This window comes from Triplophysa rosa, linkage group LG7 (assembly GCF_024868665.1).
Source record: "Triplophysa rosa linkage group LG7, Trosa_1v2, whole genome shotgun sequence".
NCBI lineage: Eukaryota > Metazoa > Chordata > Actinopteri > Cypriniformes > Nemacheilidae > Triplophysa > Triplophysa rosa.
Genome location: NC_079896.1, coordinates 16577111 through 16593898, shown reverse-complemented (window position 1 = coordinate 16593898; position 16788 = coordinate 16577111). Strand labels below are relative to the sequence as shown.

The window sequence follows — 16788 nt, the reverse complement described above, 5'->3', positions numbered from 1 at the left end:
TTCGACCAATCACTAGGCACTGGTTTACTGGCCAACATAGCACACCTCGCTTTTCAGAGTGATGAGCTTTGTAAAAAATCTGCGCGTTTCAAAGAGGCGGGGCAAAGAGGAGATACAAACATGCACGGTATGTGGAAAATACAGCGTTTTTGAACCTTAAATCGTGTACACACATTGCATTACATCTAAAACAAACGATAATATTCGTTTTAGCCCTGTCATATCACCCCTTTAACGCGTTAGTTTCACACGTTTTGTCCCTGTTGGCCTTCCATAACACTTTCCTCTCCAAGTGTATGACGATCATAAGGAGAGTGTGACGTTAAGGAACGTGATTGGAGGAAGTCTGAGCTATATAACTCACATGCAGCTCGTCCAAGCTTTCGCCAGTGGAGTTTCACTACGAGCTTCTGCACCACATAGGGCAGACGGGAACACAAACACAAGTAAGTTAATCTTTATTTCACATAGCAGCCTTCATAATTACATACATAAAAGATTATAATAAATATTCTTGTGTGTTTTTTTTTAGCATTTACGACGCGAGTAGAATGTTTTGACGTGAAAATGTGCTTTGGCTCGACTCCATGTCAATTTCTCCCCACTGTTTCACCCTTTGCTCCAATGCCTACGTGGACTTTGTGTGTGGACAGTCAGTAATGCTGATCTTGTCTAAAAGGCAGACACACTCGGCGTTAGGCAAAGGCTTTGTTTCAAGGCTTTTTTTAATTAAAGTTAGACTGTGTCATTCACGGAACAGTATGTTTTTAATTGACGTGTAAGAGTGAAGTTTTCCTGTTGCGGTGTGTGTTAGCGCTCGCGCTAGCTGGTTGGTGTACGTGTCACTAGCGCGCACGCGCAGCTCAAAGTTTACTGGAGTTGCTGTCTAGCCTTGACAAGTTTTTGATCCCCATTAACCAAAGCAACAAACGTGCTTTCCAACCCAAAATATAGTTATTTCGATTGGAAATGTGACATTAAACCTATCTTGAAAGATTTTTCTGAGATCTGATTGTGAAATTTTCAACGGTTGAGGATGATATATCCGTCTTTTAGCCGTTAGCATGGCGTGTCGTGAGTTGACGTAGCACTCATGTATATTAAGGAATGGCCTTACACCATTAATGTTATTAAACTAAAATTTCCAGCTATAACGAGTGTAGTGCGTTTTTATTTAATTTTCGTTACATTTAGTCAATCTGAAAACGAATATATATCCGCCATATTTAAACCCCCACAAATCTCACACACGCAGAAACGGCCACGTTAGCAAGACGCCAGCGCTTCTGGGCCATCTTGCTAGTTCAGTAAAACGAATAAATCCTTTGTTTAGTTGAACACCTTACATGTATGCCATAATAACTGGCGCCAGGGCAGTAACTGGGACTATGCCTGTGATTTTATTCTTATGAACTGTATGGTTATAAAATTAACAAGTAGGCTAGGTGACTGAATATACTTGATCAGGATTTTTATTTAAAACTTTTAGTTTGTGAGTCACATTTGCAAGTAAATCCAGCAAAGTAGTATAATGTGACATCTGCGCCATCAAATGAAATGCAAACCAATTATGCCACATGTGACTAAGTTCTGTCAAAGTTAGGCAATTTGCATGATGGGGTCTAAATTCTTTCCCTTCGATTTGCTTTTATTTTACTTTTAGGCAAAAGCTGGCAGGCTGACACGAACGAGCAGCTTTACAGGACGGATTATCTGGTAACTGACCATTTAGCTGGTAAGACTATTGATCGTACGTTTGTTTTAAACATCAGTTGAAATTAATGACGGACTGCGTTTTCTTGCTTGTTGTATGTTTTAACTGGGAGGCTTTCTTGCTTATTTGTCGCTTGTGTGTTTGTGGCCACTGGGCACAAGTTGTTTGCCTTGTGTGGATCATTAAGATGAGAACTAATCTTATGAGTGGTCGTTAGGGATGTAAGATTCACTCAGCTCACGATGCCATGCGATTCACGATTCTGATCTCAAGATGCGATTTATTCACGATTTACTTACGGTTTATTTTTACAAAATGAGTTGAAACAAATTAGAATTGAACAACTTCCCTTGCATTATTTCTTATATGCTTCACGTTTCTTTGTATAATATTTTTTTATTTCAAGTAACAAAACTAAACTGCAATTTTAAAACAAATCAGGGCTCTAGAGTGCGACCTAATTTCTCAATGGTGCGACTAAAAAAAAATCTGAGGTCGCACCGGTGCGACCAGCCGTTTGAGGGAAAAAAAAGTCTCTGCGAAAGTCTCCCTGTGGTTCAACAACAGACACATTAGGCCCATATCGTGGTCTAAAAAAATCAGAGCTAGTGAAGGGCGGACCCCCCTCTGATTGGCCGTGGTCCAGATATTCCTGTACGTGTGTGTATGTTTGAAAATGCTGTGCTGCAGTCGGACAGAGAGGTGAGTAGCCTATAGGCCCGTCAGATAAACAGAGTGGATGTAGCCGCGGATGATGAGAGAAGATGAAAAGAACGATTGACAACGTTTTCGTTAAGAATGTTAAGTTAAGGCCTGATCCATCCGAAAATCATAACCAATGCTCCGACACGCTAGACCGCTGCGACTAAATGGTCTCATTTTGCGACAAATTTTCCTGCCAGTGCAACAAGTTTTTCTTAATGGTCGCACAGGTGCGACTGTCAAACTGATCAATATATAATTTTTGCGTATTATAAATTTAATGCGCAGAAATGTTATATTGCGCAAGCTGCGCATTCAGTCACTCATTTTCGTCTCCCCTCTATGGAAGTAAAATAGAGACAAATGTGTTTGAAGCAAAAAGACGTGCTGAATAGCACTAACTGAAAAAAAATGCATTGTATTAACAGTGCTCGCATTTTAAGGTTCTGCAATTCAACATGGTTGCATATTTAAGCTGTGATTTTTTTTCAAATGTAAAAATTTCACACACAGTTTCACAGTTTAAAAATTCAATAATCAAAATTCACCTTTTAAATTTCATTTAAAAAATTCAACTTGTTATAAAATACAAGCTTTAATATTCGACAGACAATTTTCAGTCCATATAATTTCGGTTTAAAAATTCGCTTCCACAAATTCAGTGGTTCAAATTCGACTTGAAATTCAAAGTTTCACATCCGGGAATCCCAGGAGAAGCAATAGAGCGCCGATTCCGCCAATGCATGATTTCTACCTGCTGCCTGACCGCTTCACTAGCAGGTGGTGCAAGTCGCTTCTGACGAAGACCAAAGCAAGAAATGCAGATACTTTTTATATGTTTGCAGCACAGTCCACTCATCTGCTCGATTAAGTGAATTTATTTGATCTCATAGATCTCTTATGCATCATCAAGAAAAAAATAATTGTTTCTTGTACTGGCAGCTTAGCTCACCACTATCAGCCCTGGAACGGACATGGAGCACGGGGACAATTCCAGGTGGCCTGGAATCAGTGGACTATTCATGCATTTATAATATTAATTTAATTATTTAAATATCCTACCCGATCTACTAGTACTGCCTATCTATAGTAAGAGTTTGTTTGTATTTGGCTTGCTATTTATACGCATTCATTACTTTTTACGTGCATATGATTACCCCCTTGGTTAAGATGGTGTGGGTTAAGTCGGTATGTACATAAAAAGTGCATGCAAAACACATGCGTATCATATGCACGCAAAATATAATTTCTGTAGCTCGCCAAATACAAACATAAAATCGTGCTTTTGATAAGCACGATCTTAAGTCATCAAATAATGGTTTGAGTTTCGATGATGAGAAAATTGTATGTTACAGTGAATTACTGAATCATACTATGTTTGAATAAAATAAGCTAATTGCATGACGCTATTTGAATGACACATGCAATGGTATCTGATTAAATGTGCCAGAAAACAAGACAACAAGATTTTAAATCATTACATTAGTTACATAACACCATCACAATAAACTTAACATTTAAATTCAAATAAAACATTTTATTTCGGTTTAAAACTAAATAGGAAAAATAGCAATAATTATACATTTTAAACAGACAATAGTAGTAGGCTAACTGAAATAGTAATGAAAACGGATGTAAGAACAAGCCATGAACAATTTTTCATCAGAACGTAAAATAATCTACAATATAAATAAGTCTTTTCTTAAAAACTTAATTGTAAAATATTTAGTAAATGTAGACTACACAACTTAAAAGAGAAATATCAATGGAAATAATTATGCCTATACTTTTCATCTGAAATCTCAGAACGCAAACAAAATAAAGCCAATTATAACCTATTGTATGAACGAATGAATAAAAAACAGAAATACTGCAACAATAAAGACACCTATACCTGTTAGTTCTGGTATTATGTGAGAAATACAGCGGGATATGCTAAAATTCTTGTGTCATTTTGTGCTTTTTGCATTCATATTTAGGGCTCTTCCGCATTTCTGTAGCCTACGGTTATTAAAAAGGTGTAGGCTATACTAATCATCTGGTCTGAAGATTAAGCAACATTAAGCGTTTTAGCACGGTACACCGGTCGTGATGGCGTGCGGTCCGTGGACGCTAAAGGGACAGAGTAGGCTAAAGGCACTTAGCAAATCTTGCAAGCCTTATAACGTTTTTGTTCCACCATGCCACCATACATGTTGTGGATATTCAGCTAAATGTTTAGCATAAGTTTAAAGAGGGTAAATTTGATCATTTAACTGAACTGTAGACATACATTTTAGACGCGTACATTACGTGTTTCTCCAACGTGGTTTCAGTGTATTTCTGTCATTTAAAATGCATAAATTTAACAATATGTTGACTTATTATGTGAGCATATAGATTAAAAATGATTATACCAAATCGTAATTTCGTTTTGATATGTTATAGTATTGGGTATGCTAATTAAAAAGAAAGGCTATAGCCTAATATAAAAGTATACGAAATACAATGCGCCAAACAGCAACATCTACAGATAGTTGTGTATATTGCCATGGAGCACTCATATTGTTTTCTGACCAGTAATTAAATATATTTTTCACTGCTCGGCCATGCAAACTGACTTGCATTGAGGTGTATGTTAGAGAGGTCCTCATGTGTCCCAGCGGCTTCGGGTCTAAAACGTTGACAAAATATGCCTTGGGCACAGGTCGTGTCCGATATGGCATCGGGTCTCTGGTAATTTATAATGAATGTGCTTTTACCAATCGCCCCGAAAGACACAAATTAATTACATTTTATGGTTAGGTAAACAACAAATATTTGTTACGCCAAACTTTACAAGACATAATTAGGTTAATATACCATGAGTGATTGACATTTTAGCATTTAATGAACAGACAGCAACTCAAGCAATTAGCGTGTAGTCATACTCGCATGTTCGTGTGTGGCACATTATTGGGAAACGCACACAGCATGCAACAAAAGTTTTTATCTTTGCGCGTATAGATCCATAACGCCGTGAGGTATCTTGCTTGGCTGCAGGCTGCACAAGACGTTTCGGGTCTAGTCGGGTTCTAAAGAAAGTGCTGACTATTTTTATCTGGTCTATTTTATCTGGCCTGCTCAAGAAGTTCGCTTGGCTAAAATATCAGTTTTTCTGTCTCGTATTAACAAACGAACGTTTCCACAATTCCACAACATCCAGCATTTTCTGAGAGTCTCAAATTAAAAAGATCATGCAAGGAAAATAAAAAGAAAGTTTATTGTGATTGCAGCTAAGTCATATAAACAGAAGCACATGGGAGAGTACGCGTTAAAATCAGAGCATTTGTCAATAAGCTCCTAGTTGAGATCAGTTATTTGACCGCTTCAAACACAATACATGTCCTGTAAATGCTGATTATGCATAGTATTTATGTGAACACGATGTGCTGAAGTAAAAAATAACTTAATTCCTTCGAGCCAGAGCAGGAAACCTAAAATTTCTGATGTTGATGATGCATAAGAAGAGATCTATGAGATCAAATAAATTCACTTAATCGAGCAGATGAATGGACTGTGCTGCAAACATATAAAAATGCATTTCTTGCTTTGGTCTTCGTCAGAAGCGACTTGCACCACCTGCTGGTGAAGCGGTCAGGCAGCAGGTAGAAATCATGCATTGGCGGAATCGGCGCATTGCTTCTCCTGGGATTCCCGGATGTGAAACTTTGAATTTCAAGCCGAATTTGAACCATTGAATTTGTGTAAGCGAATTTTTAAACCGAAATAATATGGAATGAAAATTGTATGTCGAAAATTAAAGGTTGTATTCTAAAACAAGTTGAATTTTTTAAGTGACATTTAAAAGGCGAATTTTGATTATTGAACTTTTTAACGGTGAAATTGTGCGTGAAATGTTTCAGTTTGAAATATTCACAGCTTAAATATACAACCATATTGAATTGCAGACTCTAAAAATGCAAGCACTGGTAATGCAACAGATTTATTTTTGATTAGTGGTAATTCAACATGCTTTTTTGCTTCAAAGACTAATGGCATTGAAATACTTCCATACCCCTCCTTCAACCATTCACTTATCTATCAGTGCCCCGCCCCCAAAGACGTAATTCGCGGGTTACGGGTAAGAGGCGAAGGACCGAAAGAGCAGACGAGTGAAGCGCTCAATCTTGCAACTTAAATAAATATGCAGAATACAAGAATTGCCCCGGCTAAGGTACAAAACAGCAAAGATAACGAAATGTGTTACAAGTATTGTATGCATGTGAAGCTAATGCAGGAAACAGGTGTTTAAACTTTAAGCACTGAGCTATTGTATAAAGATCTCTAACAATACTGCAAAGCATACAAAACGTTATACATCACGCTAAATACTATTCATTTGTCAGTCGCTATTGATAGAAGCCAAACGTGTATCAATGCAGCTTTCATGAAGAATAATCACTAAAAGCCTTCACGTCTCGCGGGTTGTTTGAGATATGCGCGCGCCCAGAGAGTCGGAGCACAAAATACTAAACAAAGTTCTCTTTCACGCCTTCTTACTCTGAAACGGACATATTAACACAAAATAACCTAAAAATTCCCATATTAACAAGAAACCTTGTAAAGGTATTCAGTTTGTTTCGTGACCAAACAGTTGGGAAACAAAACACGTGTTCCAGTATATTGCGCGAGCTCTTAAAGGGGAAGCAGCATAATAAAGATCTGGGTGCACCTAACTTTTGTGCTGGTGCACCTAAGAAAAAAAGTTAAGCGCACCAGTGCAAAAAGTTAGTCTAGAGCCCTGCAAATTAATAATAGAAAAAGTATCTTTAATATAAACAAACTAATACTGTCTGTGCTTTTCTTGGATTTTTTTGCATTTAAGAAATATCAGCATGTCCACGTTTAAGTTTGCAGTGAACATGGCGGCCCCTGCTGTTAAACAAATGTATTGCGATTCAGTTCACACCTCAAACGGTTTTCAACTGGCTCACGGTGAATCGTTACATCCCTAGTGGTCATATGATATAGCTGAATATAGAGCGGTTATCTACAATAGGAACGCTTAAAATACTTGATGTTGGATGTTTGTGTAAACCCTATAGAGTACTTTGTCTTTTAATGTGCTCTGAGCAGTGTTAATTTTGACAGCAAATTTTGATTTAGTTTTAGTCATAGTCTTTTGACGAAAATGCAATTTAGTTTTAGTCACATTTTAGTCAACCCCATCATTTTAGTTTTAGTCTAGTTTTAGTCGACGAAATATGAAAAACATTTTAGTCGAATAAATATACATTATATTTAGTCTACTAAAATCTAAATGGTTTAAATCATTTACTTGGTGGTAATTAAATGTTCCATACAAAGATTCAACTGTTTTGACATAATTTACTTCACCTTAGAATGAAATTAAACCAGGTCATTACCTTTATTTTTCAGAAAATTCCAGTAACTAGATATGCATTGTTGGAACGCAGAGTATTAGACCATGAACGACATGTTCCAGTTCGTTCAATTCCATTTGACTCAATTGACTCGTTAAGTAGGGCGTATTCATTCAGTTCATTCAACCAATGAAACGCTCTGACAGGGCTCACACTCAAAGGCTATTGGCTCATGGCATGCCTATTTGAAGAAAGAGCGCACTGTCTTTGCTTGAGACAGCAATGAATGAGAATAGCTTTCAAAAAGACATATTATATAAATTGTATTACATTTCTTTAGTCATGCAAACATGTTACATATTTGGTTGGAATGTACAGTTTGACTCACTTCATCACTTCTATAATCAGTAGAGGACAGCGCTGGTTTCTTTTGGCTGACTCTATGTTGCATTTCACGTTATGCAGCAGCTCGTGTTAAGTTAACATTGGCATATAAAACCTTTGAGCTTGCCTTCGTAATGTGTTTCGGGGTGACTCGCCTGCAGTCGCGCTTCAAGTTTGCGGCGTTTTACCGGCGATCGTGAAGAAAATAAGACGCTTTGTAACCCGCGTGGAGACACAGAATACATGTGTGTGCTTCCCCTTCTCCCAGAGACTTCTCTCTACCGTTTATATGAGATAAGCAGCACATGCGCGCAAACTGATGTCCGCCAGGTGGGACAAGAATATTTTCGTCTCGTTTTTATTAGTTGACGAAAATGTCAGTATATTTTTATTACAGTTTTCATTATAATGCATTCATTTTTATTTAGTTATCGTCTCGTTTTCGTCAGTGAAAACATGTCGTTAACGAATACTTTTCGTCATAGTTTTCGTTAACGAAATTAACACTGGCTCTGAGGGGCTGTTTATGTATACATTTTTAGTCTTTAGGAAGCCTGTGGAGGAAGAGACCCGGGTAAGGGCATGCAGAGAGGCCCATTAAAACAACATTCTGTGTAAAAGTGGATGGTGTCTGCGTTTTATGGGGGCAGTGATTGGCTCCTTAGTGATACTTTAATATACAGTTTTAAAGGTATAGCTATTATCCATAGAGATAGGCATTTTTGTCTGCTCTGCGAGTGCCACGCAAGCTTAACTTCCATGGGAATGGATTAAAAATGCTAGCCCTGCTCCTCGAGTGGTGCGCATACAAGACTAGTACCTATTATGAAGAGAAATTCTGTCCCCACTGGATGCGGCACGATGAGACGCGACAAGCACCTTGTTCAGTCTGTATTTGCGTTGCATCGCGCCACTCTCTTGTGTTGTAGACAAAGTGTAAGATGATAACTACTCTACGTTTTGCACATTTTGCACTGTATTTTCATCAGTTTATCAAAGTAAAGCCAGACATCACTGTGCTCTTTCAAAGCCATATGCCCTTCTTTGCTGCGATTTTGACTCTCCCTGTTAAAAAAAACCCAGCATATGTAGGGCTGTGACGGTGGCTTTTTTTTTACCATCGCGATGGTAATGACAAATCAACCGCGGTGGTTGGGAAATATATATTTACAGGTGCTGGTCATATAATTCGAATATAGGGATGTAACGATTCACCGTGAGCCGGTTGAAAATCGGTTATAATGAGTGACGATTCAAATCGGTTTAGGTGTGAACTGAATCGCAATACATTTTTTGAACAGCAGGGGCTGCTATTTTCACTGCAAATCTAAATGTGGACACGCTGATATTTCTTAAATGCAAAAATATCCAAGAAAAGCTAAGACAGTATTAGTTTGTTTATATTAAAGAGACTTTTTCTATTATTAATTTGTTATAAAATTGCAGTTTAGTTTTGTTATTTGAAATAAAACATTATTTTATTATACAAAGAAACGTGAAGCATTTTAGAAATAATGCAAGGGAAGTTGTTCATTTCTAATTTGTTTCAACTCATCTTGTAAAAATAAATCGTGAGTAAATCGTGAATAAATCGCATCGTGAGATCAGAATCGTGACTCGCATCGCATCGTGAGCTGAGTGAATCGTTACATCCCTATTAGAATATCATCAAAAAGTTGATTAATTTCACTAATTCCATTCAAAAAGTGAAACTTGTATATTATATTCATTCATTACACACAGACTGATATATTTCAAATGTTTATTTCTTTTAATTTGATGATTATAACTGACAACTAATGAAAATACCAAATTCAGTATCTCAGAAAATTAGAATATTACTTAAGACCAATACAAAGAAAGGATTTTTAGAAATCTTGGCCAACTGAAAAGTATGAATATGAAAAGTATGAGCATGTACAGCACTCAATACTTAGTTGGGGCTCCTTTTGCCTGAATTACTGCAGCAATGCGGCGTGGCATGGAGTGGATCAGTCTGTGGCACTGCTCAGGTGTTATGAGAGGCCAGGTTGCTCTGATAGTGGCCTTCAGCTCTTCTACATATTGGGTCTGGCATATCGCATCTTCCTCTTCACAATACCCCATAGATTTTCTATGGGGTTAAGGTCAGGCGAGTTTGCTGGCCAATTAAGAACAGGGATACCATGGTCCTTAAACCAGGTACTGGTAGCTTTGGCACTGTGTGCAGGTGCCAAGTCCTGTTGGAAAATGAAATCTGCATCTCCATAAAGTTGGTCAGCAGCAGGAAGCGTCAGAAGCGTCTCGCCTGGGCTAAAGACAAAAAGGACTGGACTGCTGCTGAGTGGTCCAAAGTTATGTTCTCTGATGAAAGTAAATTTAGCATTTCCTTTGGAAATCAGGGTCCCAGAGTCTGGAGGAAGAGAGGAGAGGCACAGAATCCACGTTGCTTGAGGTCCAGTGTAAAGTTTCCACAGTCAGTGATGGTTTGGGGTGCCATGTCATCTGCTGGTGTTGGTCCACTGTGTTTTCTGAGGTCCAAGGTCAACGCAGCCGTATACCAGGAAGTTTTAGAGCACTTCATGCTTCCTGCTGCTGACCAACTGTATGGAGATGCAGATTTCATTTTCCAACAGGACTTAGCACCTGCACACAGTGCCAAAGCTACCAGTACCTGGTTTAAGGACCATGGTATCCCTGTTCTTAATTGGCCAGCAAACTCGCCTGACCTTAACCCCATAGAAAATCTATGGGGTATTGTGAAGAGGAAGATGCGATATGCCAGACCCAACAATGCAGAAGAGCTGAAGGCCACTATCAGAGCAACCTGGCCTCTCATAACACCTGAGCAGTGCCACAGACTGATCCACTCCATGCCACGCCGCATTGCTGCAGTAATTCAGGCAAAAGGAGCCCCAACTAAGTATTGAGTGCTGTACATGCTCATACTTTTCTTGTTCATACTTTTCAGTTGGCCAAGATTTCTAAAAATCCTTTCTTTGTATTGGTCTTAAGTAATATTCTAATTTTCTGAGATACTGAATTTGGTATTTTCATTAGTTGTCAGTTATAATCATCAAATTAAAAGAAATAAACATTTGAAATATATCAGTCTGTGTGTAATGAATGAATATGATATACAAGTTTCACTTTTTGAATGGAATTAGTGAAATAAATCAACTTTTTGATGATATTCTAATTATATGACCAGCACCTGTATATTATATTTGCTTGTAGCAACCACATGACGAGTGGTAGAGAATAGGGATGCACCGAAATGAAAATTCTTGGCCGAAGCCGAATAAAAATGAAACACTTGGCCGAATATCGAACACCGAACATGTTTTTTTTGCATTTCTTCTATTTATTTAGCCGTTTTTTCACTATTGCATAAACATGAATGGTCAAAATGTGCTTTTTATAATGTCTTGCTTTTCAATAAAATACAATACAACTTAAAATAATATTGAGCAAAACAAAGTCAATTAAAACAAAAAATTTAAATTGAATGCCTATATTAGGCCTATAACTGACTGCTAAAAGAATGTAATGTAAGTTACTCTGTACCCCTACAACAAAACAGTTCATTAAAAAGTGTCATTCAACATTAGGCCTATAAAATAAAAATATGAATACACGAAAACTGTTGGATTATTATAGGCTACATTGCAAAATGATTTTAAGAAAAAAAAACCATCCAATTCTGACTGATGCTGACTGACAACCATAGCAGTTCACGTCTCTCCTCCAAACTCCGCCCACGAAAGTTGACTGTTCTCTAAGAAGGTGCACTCGTGGCCGGGATGCACAGAACATACTTTGACAAGTTGTTAAGTACAGGGGACTGAGTGCACACGACGACTGTATGATGTCAAAGGATGTCGCGAGCGGCGGGGCTACTGTCAGACAACCTGCTTCCGTCTGAAGTAAAGTTACAGACCGGTATAGACGCTTTCATTTACTCCCGCGAGACAAGTCCCATGCTGTGTCTCTGACACTTCAAAATGCTCCACACACTTCCAAAATGTTTGTGTTGTTTGCATTAATAAAGCGCACGCGTCTCTCTCTCTCTCTCGCTCTCTCTCTCTCTCTGCGCTGGTTGCTGCTTGATCGTATCACAAGTCCTGTTCGGAAAAATGTATTTGGCCATTTCACATATTCGGCCGAACATGCCTTTTTTGCTATTTTCGGCTGAACATGTTCAGTTGCCGAACATTCGGTGCATCCCTAGTAGAGAAATAGAGACCTTATTTAATACTTGAAATTGTTAAATGGTTAAATACTTGAAATTGAAATATGATATCTGAAATAAATGAGGATGAAACATTCGTCCATGTTTAATGCGCAAGTCCATCAGTGCAACTGCACACTACAGCATATAAAACATTTAAATAAACATCAGTAAATAATGAAAACTTAAATGATATAAGAAAGTTAAGTATCAAATAAAAAAGCTCTTGTTGCAGTGACAACTTCAGTCAGTCGCGTATTAACCCTTACAGTCCTTAACAATTCCATTTGAAACAAACTGTTTAAACCTACCCTGGCTTTCCTATTCAGATTGCCATAAAAATGTTACTTTTTCCTTCTCGTTGGTGGAAACTTTCATGTTGACATTGTCCAGATTAAAATGTTTACAGCTGCAATAAATGCGCGTTCAGAAGATGTGCACAGGAACGCAAACGAATAGATGTCTCTCCGCAACACCAAGCAAGCGGGTCATAGCCGGTTTTGATTTTATGTAACTGTTAATTTTACAACAAGATCCATTGCAGAACCCACAAACTAATAGGGGTTTTGTCGTGCAGGCCCGCAATGGAACGCACCAACGGAAACGTATGCCAATAATTTCTGTGTTAATGTAAAATATTTTAAATGAAGCCATCTACAACTGAAAGGCTACAAATAGCAATCCTGATCGCAACTAATTTTGTTACACTTATATTTGTCACAGTGACGTGAACTACCGCCGGTGGCAGCTCACCACCATCATGGCACTTTATCACCGCAGTTGTCACGGCCACCGTCGCAGCCCTAAGCATATCCTGGTTGGGTATGTTTTGAAGCATGGTAGCTGGTCATGGGCTGGTCCTTAGCTGGTAGTGGGCTGGACTGCCAACTCTTACATAGGGCTGGACAATAATTCGATAACCATATTTATTGCGATATAATTAATTTTGATAACGGTGATATGATTTTTAAACACATTTTCGATATTTAAAAATACACAGTTTCCACCAGGGCCATCTGGGTCTGAGCCCTGGCAGACAGGTTGACTGTCTTGCTCGGCTCCCTGCCAGAGGCTTTAATGGTGTTATGGAGCAGCACTCTGTCGTGCCCCAGTATAAATCTCTAGTTTAAGTTATTCAGTGATAATTTTTGTCAGTATGTTCATTTACAAAATGGATCTTCAACTTGGTACCACAATTCATGCATGTAAAATTGACACAGCCAATGAATAAAATAAAGAATAAAAATGGTTAAATTGCCCATCCTGCATCGGGAGCAGACTTAGACCTTGATCGAGGTTGCGCATGCATAGTGTACACGTCCTGCACTGTGCTTCTCGTGCGGTGTCCACTGCCGCTTTGAAGTCTCCATTCACAATGTGTTTGTGAAGAAAGCCTTGACTTCAAATTCAACTCTTAAATGCGCTTTTATTTATAGTGTGCGCGGCAGCAAAGATTGCACAAGCTAGGGGCAAGTTCGTTTTTTTAAATGTATACACGTGGCAGGCTCGGCGCATGCGGCACGGCTCGGCGCATCCAGCTGGAAAACTTTAACTTTTAGAGTGCTGCATGCGCACCGTGGGTCATGTGAAAAGCGAAAGCAGCGCCGCTGGCGTTTTTCTCGCAGTTTTAGATGCGAAATGTGAATGTCCCTTAGGATCATCTCATTTCGTCTTTCATACACATCTTGTCAAAAAATAAACACGAATGAATAGGGCTGCATGATTAATCACGATTTTCACTAAATTAGGGATTAGAAGTCCACCGATATGGGTTTTTCTCTGGCCGATTTTTAGAAATCAGGCCAGCCGATGGCCGATATGTGGCCGATTTTCTTTTTTCCACCATCTCATAAAATCTAATTAAGTAATAAGAAGTGATGCAGAATATTGCTTAAATTAAACATTTATTGAAGGCATGTCTCTTCAAATCAGTGCACTTTGTGGTGTGGAAATGTGAAGCGGAACAGCCGCTTCGGGGCTTGACACTTAGTTTTTTCAGAAGGAGCACATGTGCTCCTAAGTTGAAAAATTTAGGAGCACATTAAAGAATTTTAGGGGCACAATGAAAATGTATTAAAGCGGCAACGAGTAACTTTTGCTTACTGTTGCCCCACGTGGTTGATAAGCAGAATTGTCTGTATGCAATGTCGTAAAAACTGTTGCAAAGATTTCCCGCTGGCAGCTCAATACACGTGAGTTTGTTTACTAAGCCGACGGACCCAGATACGTCGTTCAAACTATGTCCACCGATCAGGTAAAGTAGTCCGTGTTACCATATGTTCTTCGTTTATCAGTACAAAGATTTATGTATCGTTTCTCCATAATTATAAACTGTAATGTCAACAAAGAACGGTAAGTAAGCCTAGTTGTTTTTGCTTGCATAGTTGGTCTCATGTACGTATATCGCGTATGTAATTTATCATTGTTTGCAAAGGGTGTCATTTGTGTAATATAATGAAATATTGTCCACAAAATCATGTATCATGCAACAATGTCCATAGTAGCTTATACAGCATACATTGTCATAAGTTTATAAGGTTGTATCATAGCATAGCATACCACACGGGTGCCAACACTATGGGCTATACTACAACCTCAAAGTAGACTCGGGGTAGCAGCTGATTGTTAGTAGTTAGCACAGAGCGTGCTAGCTACATGGAACATTTTTATTTACCAGAAACACAACGCATGGACTTGAATGTGTTTTGTAACCTATAGTACTTTTTCTTTTGTTAATATATCGGAAGTCACTAAACATCATCGCGACCAGGCGTTGTGTTTTGTGTAATATGTTATAACTACAGTCAACTCTGTATGAAAACAGCGCATAGCATGTACATATATATAACGACAACATTAGCCTAATCAACGATTGAACTGTTCAACATTTGCGTGGTTTACTGGTCTGAACAAAATAATCTGCTACTTTTTACCACAACACGTTTAGTGTGGTTTATTTAGACTTTATTTACAAGCACTACAGACATTCATGACGAGACATGACAACATGCTAACCATGCGAACCGGTGTTGCGCCAATGACACAGACTAATAACAAATACGTTCAAAAGTACAGGACAGTAACAAAAAATGTACAAATGGGTAATTCCAGCGTTATGGATGTGACAATTGCAGTCAAAACTTGAAGTTTAAATTCCCAGAAATTTAATTTGTTACCAATATATTGAACCATAGGTTTATATTTTTCTACAGCCCTAATAACAGAGTGCAGACATCAGAAAAAAATCAGTATATGCACAAGTTTTCTGTTTAAAAATAGGAAAAAATAATGCGTTATGGACGTGACAAAAAAAGACACACGTTTTTGGGAGACAGGAAGCTTTGTTGAAATTCTGTGAATTAAAATGCACAAACCAAAAGCAATAACACGCAACAAATGGAGAAGGGATGGCTCTTTATATAACATGAAATATTGATTTTGTTTTAATAAATGTGTTTGCATTCATAAGGAAAAAACAATGTTACGCCCGTGACATATCTCCGTTACGGCCGTGACAGCTCTGAAACCGGCACTTACCCGACTATGGAAAATCATGAACAAATGCTTTACAACCACAATCAGAGACTTCACATGGATATCAGATATTGTCCTCCGACATATCAGTAGATTCGGCTGCAAAATTCATCAACTTCATACAAAACAGCCACACTGCAAATTACTGTATATGGTTTCACATACTATTAATGTGTAACCAGCGTCTGCGTTCAAGGAGACCGTGACGGAGTGGCGGCGTTTGCGCGGATAATCTCGCGTTCATTGTACTTTCAAGGATCTGCTATAGAGGTGCGCGAATATGCTCGCCTTTTTAAAGATGCGCATGGGGCGCGTTTAGAGCGCGAATATGCTCGCTTTCTGTGTACTTTTAGTACTTAGAATTTGATATGATGACAGATTAACATTAACCATATTAAAGGTACAGTGCGGGATGTTTTGTATGATCTATTAACAGAAATGCAATATAACATACAAAACTGTGTCTTTAGATGTGTATAAAAACCTTAAGTAATGAAAAGTTATGTTTTTATTACCTTAGAATAAACCAGTTGTATCTACATAGGGAGCGGGCCTATCTACATGGAATTTATGTTGCGCAGCCATGTTTTGTACAGTAAGCTCTAACGGACAAACAGCTCTACAGAGCGCGTTTCGTATATGTTGGTCGTATTCGTGTGTTTTTTTAGACGCAGCTTGCGTCATCACTGAGTTGAAGACACACAAAGTAGTAAGTCGTAGTACGGAGAGAAGGAGTTGTCGTCTAGCTGAAGCAATTGATTGTTCTGTCTTAGAAGTTTTGATAAAATGGAGGACCATGCGTATTGTGCACAAGAGCCGACAGGGCGTGAATCTCCGTCGTCAAAGAAGAGCTAACGTGATGCTGCCAGACAAATTGGAGACAAACGGCGGCAGAAATC

At 38.4% G+C, this 16788-nt stretch overlaps 1 protein-coding gene across 2 annotated transcripts in view; it reads left to right on the top strand.

The window, feature by feature from the left end:
• Positions 1-324: 324 nt before the first annotated feature.
• The window catches only part of hdlbpa (high density lipoprotein binding protein a), a 113322-nt gene continuing 96858 nt past the window's right edge, over positions 325-16788 (top strand). For both annotated transcript variants that reach the window (XM_057338100.1, XM_057338099.1), the window contains exons 1-2: positions 325-446; positions 1664-1735. The gene's annotated coding sequence lies outside the window, so the exon portion shown is untranslated. The remainder of the gene's footprint in view (positions 447-1663; positions 1736-16788) is intronic.